General features: G+C 28.7%; 1 long non-coding RNA gene across 2 annotated transcripts; it reads left to right on the top strand.

The window, feature by feature from the left end:
• Positions 1 to 1,987: 1,987 nt before the first annotated feature.
• LOC120250372 lies at positions 1,988 to 8,603 on the top strand. Of its 2 annotated transcripts, none has more exons than XR_005533005.1 (4): positions 1,988 to 2,265; positions 4,257 to 4,316; positions 7,286 to 7,342; positions 7,502 to 8,603. It is a non-coding gene; the product is annotated as an uncharacterized LOC120250372 (long non-coding RNA). The 2 variants fall into 2 exon arrangements; XR_005533006.1 differs by having other exon boundaries at positions 7,498 to 8,603.
• Positions 8,604 to 9,435: the final 832 nt, after the last annotated feature.

The following is a 9,435-nucleotide window of genomic DNA, read 5'->3' as shown; positions in this document are numbered from 1 at the left end:
ATTAGTATCATCAGGGAATTTAATTTTATGGTCTTTTGAAATATTTCTAATTGTATTGTATTTTTTGTTGGTATGATAATTGCTATGTGGTGCTACATTTGATTCTTTTTGGACCATATACAAATCCTTGCTAATGAAAATTATGTTTTTGTTTTTGTTTTTGTTTTTTTTTTGTTTTTTGTTTTCGTTTGGAATCAAAACAACAAGATATAAATGAAAACAATGAGGTACCAACTAATTTTGCTCTTTTTATTTAAACTCAAAAAAGACAACTAGACAAGATTTACAAGGAGTCCTTTGATGATACTAGTGACAAGATTGTAAGGAATTCTTTTTATCTATATGCTTTTAGAATATGATTTTCGGAATATGATATTTTATCTTACATATGATCGATATAACATCAAAAATAAAATTTTACTAAATTTCTTGATCTATTATAGTCTCAAATGCAAGGTGTCCAGTCACAACAAATCAGTGAGAACCAATCTATTGATGCATTTTCTATGGTGATGGGAGGGACAGAACTAGATCACGCTATGTTGTATGGGAGGATGTTACACCAACATATTTTAAAGGAAAAGAAGTTAGTGGTTGATCTTCTGTAAAAGTTTCTCAAAATTTTATTAAAATCATGAAAGAACAAATGAGAGAAGAAGTGAGAAAAGAAATGGAAGAATAACTATAGTAGCTTACAAATCATCTTTGCAATCATCTGAGCATGAACAATTTCTTTCTATGATGTAACAACTCCAAGGGCCGGCTTGGTTCCAGAAATGAATATCAACCAAGTTCATGGATTTAATTTAAATTTTGGTTCCCCAAGATATGCTAATAGTATACCAACTCAAGCAATACATGCACGTAATATATCCTTTGCTAGTAGGCATGAACCTTAGGTATATTCTTTATAATAATTTTCATTTTATTTGATATCATTATGTTGGAATATAGTTTATAGTATCATTTTATTTTAACAAATTATATTATTATGTTAAGTAATATAAATCGTATATATCGCACAAGTTTCTTCTTATTTTTTTTACTAACAAATTTTCTATAATTACGAGGACAATGATGTTATACTTTTAGTTAGTTTCATCCCAAAACATTGAAGATGACTTGTTTTGTATTAACTTTTAAATTGTTTTGTATTAACTAGTTTTCTCCTTGAATTCTTCTGTTATTGAATACTTTTTTTTGTCAATTTTAATGTGATGTTGGCTGTAAGTGTTTATTACATTTTAGGATGATGTTTGCTAATGTTATAATTGAATTGAATTATTAAAATTATTATTTGTAAAATGGTATAGGATTATAAAACTACTACAATAGATTTTGTTAACTGTTTCAGCAAATATACTAAACCGATACAATAGATTCGAAAAAATAAATAGTTTTACACAACTGTTGTCATAGATGTTATATAACTGTTGTAATATATATTACTAAATCGCTACAACATATATTATCAAACTGCAGCAAAATGTATTATAAAACTGCTACAATAGATATTACCGCTACACTAGGTATTACAACACTATTGCAATAGATATTACAAAACTGATGCAATAAGTATTAAAAACACATTGTGCTAGGTATTGTAAAACCGCTGTAATATATGAAGCAACAGCTGCAAATTAAAAACCGCTACAAAAACCAATTCCAATTAGAACTGCTTGGACAACAGTGTGAAACCGTTACAACAGAATGTATAGAACTACTATAATAATCTATTGCAACGGAAGCATATGCAGCGGCTGCCATACTACTGCAATAGATCTTATGCAACGCCTGTAAGACCTTTGGCAATGGTTCATGACGGTTGTAAATAGGCATTTATGTAGTAGTGAGAGTTTTTGAAACAATAAAAAATCTATTCCTTTAATGCCCTTCTGCAGAGTGCATTTGGAAACTATAGATGAATAAGTCTATGGACCCCACCACCATAACTTTCTCTTTTCATTCTTCAATTGTAACCGTAAGATTTTCTTTGTCTTCCTCCTTTAAACAACTGCTCACCTTCTCCCACCAAAGCCATACCTAACAGCCGTCCCCAACAACCATGCCTCACCACTCCAACAACCACTCCGTCCTTCTCCGATGCCATGTTGCCGCCCATTCCTGCAGTAAGGTGTTAGGGATTTGGACTTTTGTAAGCAGCCCTCTTTCTCTCTTGCTTATGTTAGGATTTTTAGAAGGGATTAGAGCTTTGATGGAGGGTGGAGAGGAAGCTTGTGGAGGAGCTGGGTAACCGAACCTTAGGTAACCCTTTTCTCCTTGTTTTGGAGTGTATATATAACCATGTTGTTGCTTAGAGGCTTGATGATTGGTAATCTAGTTTCTCTTGTGCATGTGTAAGGGTTTAAAAACCTTGTATGAACTAGGATCTTGTCTTTGTTTGTGATGTTGGAATGTTTGTATATTTTTTTTTTCCTAACATGGATTTAGGCAAATGATGCAAACCATAGCATTCATCTTGCACACAAGGTGTTTGTTAAAATGCCTCAATGAGTTCTTGTTGCTTGCTATGCCTTGGGAATCTAAGATATCTATGCATTGTGATTAGGTTGCCTTTTCTTGATCTCTTGGCATGATTTGCTTGATGTATGGCTTGAGTTAGTGTTGGTTACATAAGCCTAGGAGTATTTTCATGCATTACTAGCTTTTCCTCCATGTCTTTATGCATTCTTGGCACCTATTAGTTGTAGTATTGTTTTAAATTTAGTTGGCTTTCAGATTTTCTCTTTAGTTGTTGTTTTTGTAAATAGTTGCTTCAAGACTTTGTATATGCCGACTATGAGTTGTTTCTTCATATAGATGCAATTATTTTGATCACAAGTCTTGTAATTGCTCTAATCTTCCCTGATTCTAGTTTGCCAAATCTAGATGTTCTCATTTTTTTTAGATGTTAAATCTTATATGATTTTACCTATACATGTATAGGTATGTATGCTTGAATTGCTTCTTTTTCAATGACCATATGTTTTGCCATGTATTTGCTAGTTAACCTTGTCTTAATGCTTGGTGGTCAAATAGTGTGGGAGTTATACCTAAAGCCTTGCATGAGTAAGATCCTTGGGTATTAGGTAGAGTTTGGATTACCGTAATGGAATGAGGGGAAATGAAGTAATGAAGAGGGGGGAGTGTTTTGTTGGAGAGGTAATTCATTGGGAATGGAAAAAAAAAAATGGAGTTGTGCTAAGATTACCTTTTTACCCTTGTATAAAAAAATGATACCTTTTTTAAGTAATTATTATTTATAAAATAATAAAAACATAAATATTATTTTATTATTATTAAGTAATATTTAATTAGAAATTAATTTCATTCCGTACTTAAAATTTTTCAATTAATTTAAAATAATATTAATTCAAATAATTATTATTTCTAAAATAATTAAAATATAAATATTTAATTTATTGTTAATTAATTAATGTTTAATTAGAAATTAATTTCAAATAACTTTTAATTACATTCCGTACTTAAAAATTATTAATTAATTTCCAATAAGTAATTATTATTTATAAAATAATGAAAACGTAAATATTTATTTTATTATTACTAATTAGTGTTTAATTAGAAATTAATTTCAAATAATTAATTTCATTCCGTACTTAAATTTTTTAAATTAATTTCAAATAATTATTATTTCTAAAATATTTAAAACATAAATATTTAATTTATTAATATTAATTAATTTTTTAATTATAAATTAATTTCAAATAATTTTTAATTACATTCCGTACTTAAATTTTTTTTAATGAATTTCTAATAATATTTATTTCAATAATTATTATTTATAAAATATTTAAAACATAAATATTTATTTCATTATTATTAATTAATGTTTAATTAGAAATTAATTTCAAATAACTATTAATTTTTTATATAAGTTTTTTTTATGTTTCACAAGGGCATAATAGTAATTTTGAAAGAGGAATGGTTCATTACCCCATGGGGGGTTAATGCTGACCTCCACAGTGTAATGATTGCCTTCTAAAAAATGCATCCAAATGGAGGCATGGGAATGTGTAAGTAATGATTCCCCCATCCAAACACACACTTAGTTCCTCCTCAATCTTGGGGTCATAACTAGCTAGTATTTTAGTATTCTTTATTCTTTGGTCACATGAGATGTCTAGCACTAGGAGTAAAGTGTGAATCCTTTCTTTTTAGCTTGGTTTATGGTCCATTGTTTTGAGTTTTGTTAAAATTATGTTTTGGGTTTTATATTTGGGCTATGCCTTTTCTAGGATATTTCAAGAAGGGATGATCTTGTCTTTGAGTGTGAGTTAAAATTTGAAGACATCCAGGTAAGTAACCACATATAAATTATACTATATATATATATATATATATATATATTTGACACTAGCTAAATTTGTTAATTTAATTATTTTATACATTCATGATTGGTTGATTAGTCATTTATTATTTTTTTAAACTAGGCATTCTCCCCGGCTTCGCATCGGAGTTTTGAATAAATAAATAAGTGAATTTAAAGTTTTTTAATTATTAATATCAAAAGTAACATAAATAAAACTTTAAATGTAATAAAAAAATTTAATTTGTTCTTTGAAATATTCTAGAAGCAAATTATAAAAAAAAATATGTCTAAACAACTCATACTATGAAAACTATTGTATAATTTGGATTTCAAAAATCTTATGTATATTTATTGCATAAATAAATAAGTACAATTAAAAATTTTCTATGATTAATACCATAAGAAATATAAATAAAAACTTAAATGTAATAAAAAATTTAAACTTATTCCTTCAAATACTCAAGTGAGGATTATAAAAATAATATAATTAAACAACTCATGGAAACTATTGTATACTTTTGATTTCAAAAATCGATCTCATAGACATTTATTACATAAATAAATAAGCACAATTAAAATTTTCTATAATTAATATTTAAGTAATATAAATAAAAATTTAGATGTAATTAAAAAATTAAATTTATTGCTTGAAATACTATGAGAGCATATTATAAAAATAATACAAGTAAACAACTCATGGAAACTGTTTGTATACTTTGGATTTCAAAGGTCTTATGGACATTTATTGCATAAATAAATAAGTGCAATTAATTTTTTTTTTAATTATTAATATCATAAGTAATATAAATAAAAACTTAAATGTACTAAAAAATTTTAATTTGTTCCTAGAAACACTCTGGGACAGATTATGCATAATAGTATTGTATAGATAACTTGAAAGTAGATTTAAAAAACTTTTGGCAGAATACCTACTTGGCTTTTCATTACCTGCAAATTAATTCAAATTAGAACATATCAAACAATTATGATATTTGCAATAAAAAGAACACAACCAAATAACAAATGAATGAACAATGAAATTAAAAAAAGAGTAACAAAACTATGATAAACTAAATAGTAACATTATAAACACTTATGTGAAAAACAAACCTATACCAAGAAAGGGAATTGTTACTCATTTTCATTAGAATATGGACAATATATATTAATAGCATCATTTAATTTCTTTTATTTTAGATTTTCATCTTCTTTTTTACAATTGTCTACTCATCTTCCCATAAACCCAACCAATATCATTTAATAAATATAAAACTATTGGTAATTAAAAAAAAGCCCATGTAGTAATGTAATGTAATACCAAATAAATACCATTAACTTTTTTTATTCATTTAATTATAATTTTTTTATTAATAACAAAATATATTTTATTTTTTCATATTTTATGTAATTTCAAATAAATATTGCTTATTTTTTTCTAAACAAATAATTCCAAATAAATTTAACAAAGATTTTTAATTTCCAAATGCTATCCATTTCCATGAGTAGGTCTTATTAAATGTTTAATATAAGACTCCCATAATGAAATCAATTCCATTAAGCCTTGCGTATTCATAATGCAATGAGGAAAATTCTTTAAAAAAGGATTTAAAAATCTTTCTTAAAACCCTCACCAATCCAACTATTATCCGTTTTATTAAAAGATCTTATTTAATATAATAATATTATTTATTTAGTCTCCAATTTTTTCGTTGCATTTTTCATATTTAATATAATATCAAATAAATATTGTTAACTTTTTTTTTAAACCAAAAACTTTAGAAAAAAGGAAGGATTTAATATAAAACGGATTTAATGGCCATGATAAAATCAATGCCACTTTAAATATATGCAAAAAAAAAATAAAAAAAATTTCTTAAAACTCTCTCCAATCAAATTACCATTCGTTTCCATTAGAAGATCCAATTAAATATTTAATATAAAACCGATTTAATGCCATGATGAAATCAATGTCTATTATGCAATTAAAATTTTCAATTATTAATACCATATATAATATAAATAAAAATATTAAAATTATTTCTTGAATCACTCTCAGAGCAGTTTATACATCTACTTTATAGTATGTCTAGATTATGACTATTTTCAGAATTTTCTTTTAGTTAGCTAAAATTCTAATTTATGATATCCTTTTTCTTAATTATCTGAATTATTTGAATTATTAAATATTTATTTAATTTCGGATTATTTATTATGTGAATTATCAGATATTTTATTTAATTGTAATTATTTATATTTCTCTCAGTTGCTTGAAAATTATATATATATATATATATAGTTTCCTGGTTAATCATATTTGTGAATTATATGAATTATTCAGTTATTCGACAATTTTTATAAATTATCGGTTCAAATTCAAATAACTAGTTTATTTTGATATTATAAAAATGGGATCATGCGACTGATGAAATTGTTTGACAATTTACTCCATATTTTGCTCATTCTGAACTTTGACATTATGTTTTCGCTGGCATTATGTATTTTGACATTAAAATTAGTCCCCAATTAACTATGTACTAATCCTATTACTAAGGGTTAAACATTGACCTTGTCGACACGTATCTAATATGTTAAGAAACTATAGTTTTGTACTGTTTCATTAGTGAAGAATAATGCCTCTGATATTCTAACTCGGGTCACCGATGATAAACAAATAAACTTTGATGTTCTGACTCAGGTCACCGAGGGTAAACAAATGAACTCAGATATTTTTGTTTGACCATAGTTATTGGGAGACATATATTGTATTTATCTGAAAATCAAGCTATATTGGATGTTTTTGTTTTGATTCTAAATTGTATTTTGGTTGTTTTTCTATATCATATTACTGATTTCAATTCTGAATTTTTGAAACTTTTTATGATCCTAACATTTTTAGTGGTTGCTTACTAGGGTCCCAAGCTCATTAAGTTGTTCTTGTTTTTTTCTCCAAATCAGGAATAGGTGTGAGTGGTGGCAGCTTAGCGTCTTGGGTCAAGTTGTCTTCAAGTGCTAGTAAGTTGATAAATTTTCCTTTCTTGAGGTTTTAGATTTTCCATATCTTTGAATAATTGTAGTATCAAACCTCGATAGTTGATTTTGTTATATTTTGAACCTTGTAACTTCTCTCTCGAATCCAGCTACTGTTAGATGTTATATCCTTTTGTAAGACAGGTTCTGAGGCCTTGCATGTTCACTTGGTCTCGGCCTTGTGGGTATGCGGCCGTTTGTCGGTGCACCGAGTTTGGGGCGTGACAAACTCAAATGCTAAGTACCCTTAAGGACCTCTAGGCTATGGAGACGCAATCTCAGCCTCACAAAAAGGTAACGTGAAACCTATTAACTAAGGATGTTATATGACTAGAGCAAAACGAACAAATTTTTTATCACACGGCTCTACTGCTACTTTCAATCTTCTTTGTACACTAATACTGCACCATTTACTTGCTATTTTATAGAGAATGAATAACCCACACATGGAATTATATAGATTATTTTTCAGGGAAATCTCCTACTACTTTTGTTTGCAAGTCTTTGGCAAGTATTCTCAGTGTGGTCCTTGCTTTGAAATATAACATCCTATTGCTTCTCCCTTTTCCTTGACCTTACATACATATTATACAGTCACACACATCCTTTTCTTCTTATCTTAATCTTCTTAGAGATATCATGCCCTCTTTCACTTCTACTCCAACTTCCGCATATCGCTACACAATAGTGTTGCCAAAGCCTGTGCTATTTTTAGTAAGTGTTGTAGATGGCTTATGGCTGGCTATCACAAAAGCTCTCTTCCAACTTGGCCTGGTTTCATCACCAACTACACTGCTTGCTCCTCCATGGGACCATGTTTATGTCTCAAATGTCACCATGCACCAAGCTAATAACAACCTCCTCATTGATCTTCCTATTATCAAGTTCTCAATGCTCCACCAGAGTTGCAAAGAAGCCAAAGATTATGAAGATGATGAAGCTTTGTCTCTAGTGTGCTTGAGAAAGTTGGAGGAGAAGGATGAAGTGAGAGAGCTTAGCAACTTCTCTCATGTCTTCCACAAGGAGTGCATAGACAAATGGATGAATTTAGAGCATCCACTTGCCCTTTGTGTAGATCTCAGTTGTTGCCTTCAAAGGGCAAGAAGAGTTTAAGAAATCATTTCTCAAAGTACAATGGAGCAAGTGTAATTGATTAAGGTTTACTAAAAGGACATTGATGTTGCTGCGTTTCCTATCTTATTCCTATATTTTTGTACATATGTTGCCTTCTTGCAGGCTTGATGAATACTGTGGGCTCCTTTTTTTTATCCGGCCTTTAATTAGGATTGACCGGTTAAAAATATGGATCACAAATCAAATTTTAATTATTTTTATATTTCAGATGACTGCAGGTTCATGACTCCTATTAGGGGCAAGTCGCTAATATTAATTACACCAGACAATGTCATGGGAACCTCCGATTAAGAACATACATTTTTTTTTGCTTGGCTGATGCTCTTGACTCCTTTAGTAAAAGTATGTTGGAAGACCCTTTTAGCTCTGTAAATGTGATCCTCCTCGATTTCTTTTTTTTATGTGGGTTTGTATCTTGATACATTGCTTAGCTCTCAAGTTGTGGCCACTCTGCACTTATGAGTTGCCTACTTGGTCATCTTTACTTCTTTTATCACTGAAACCTTTGGCTCTTTGTGCTTGTGAAATTTTCAGCTTCTTGACTTGTGAAACTCCTTAAGTCTTTGACTTCATGGTGCGTTAAAACTTTAGAGTCGCATTTGTCGCTTACATGAGGCATTTAGGCCTTGACTCTTCAATGCTTTCGAGCCTTGACCATTACATCTTTATGTTGTGACCTTCAACATGGATAGCTCATTAACTTGGCAATTTCTACTTTGCTTTTAAAATGCATTTCAAGTTGTAATTATGAACTTGATTTCCGTTATTTAAGTCACCAATTGAGTTCTCTAATTCATTTTCCCGATAGAGACCTCATAATGGGCTTCAAGAAAATCTTTTTCAACTCTTCTTTTTTTAATGAGTGTTGATGAGAGATATTTTTTTTTGTGAATTTTTCATTTTTTTTTTTTTACTTTTTCTTTCACTTCAAGAAAATCTATTAC

Source organism: Dioscorea cayenensis, chromosome 19, assembly GCF_009730915.1.
Source record: "Dioscorea cayenensis subsp. rotundata cultivar TDr96_F1 chromosome 19, TDr96_F1_v2_PseudoChromosome.rev07_lg8_w22 25.fasta, whole genome shotgun sequence".
NCBI lineage: Eukaryota > Viridiplantae > Streptophyta > Magnoliopsida > Dioscoreales > Dioscoreaceae > Dioscorea > Dioscorea cayenensis.
Note: the sequence above shows the minus strand (reverse complement) of the source record. Positions and strands in the feature narration are given on the sequence as shown.